Genomic DNA, 575 nt, shown 5'->3' with positions numbered 1-575 from the left:
TACAGTACAAGTACAGTACAAGTACAGTACAGCACCACTCAGTTCAGAGGGGTCTGATTTTTTTTTGAGATGTGGACTGTTGGGTATGTGTCTGAGGGTTAGGCCAAGATGAGATGTGGACTGTTGGGTATGTGTCTGAGGGTTAGGCCAAGATGAGATGTGGACTGTTGGGTATGTGTTTGAGGGTTAGGCCAAGATGAGATGTGGACTGTTGGGTATGTGTCTGAGGGTTAGGCCAAGATGAGATGTGGACTGTTGGGTATGTGTCTGAGGGTTAGGCCAAGATGAGATGTGGACTGTTGGGTATGTGTCTGAGGGTTAGGCCAAGATGAGATGTGGACTGTTGGGTATGTGTCTGAGGGTTAGGCCAAGATGAGATGTGGACTGTTGGGTATGTGCCTGCATGGCACTGCCTGCTAAACTGTTCAACAGGGATGTGATCCAGAATGACCCTGCCCCTCTCTCCTCATATGCCCGATGAAAACAGTGTGTGTGTGTGTGTGTGTGTGTGTGTGTGCCCCTCTCCCTCCCTCCCTCTCTCGTTCACGCACGCACGCACGCACACACGCACGCGC

Source organism: Protomyctophum bolini, assembly GCF_963924005.1.
Source record: "Protomyctophum bolini genome assembly, chromosome: 6".
NCBI lineage: Eukaryota > Metazoa > Chordata > Actinopteri > Myctophiformes > Myctophidae > Protomyctophum > Protomyctophum bolini.
This window is presented reverse-complemented; position numbering follows the sequence as displayed.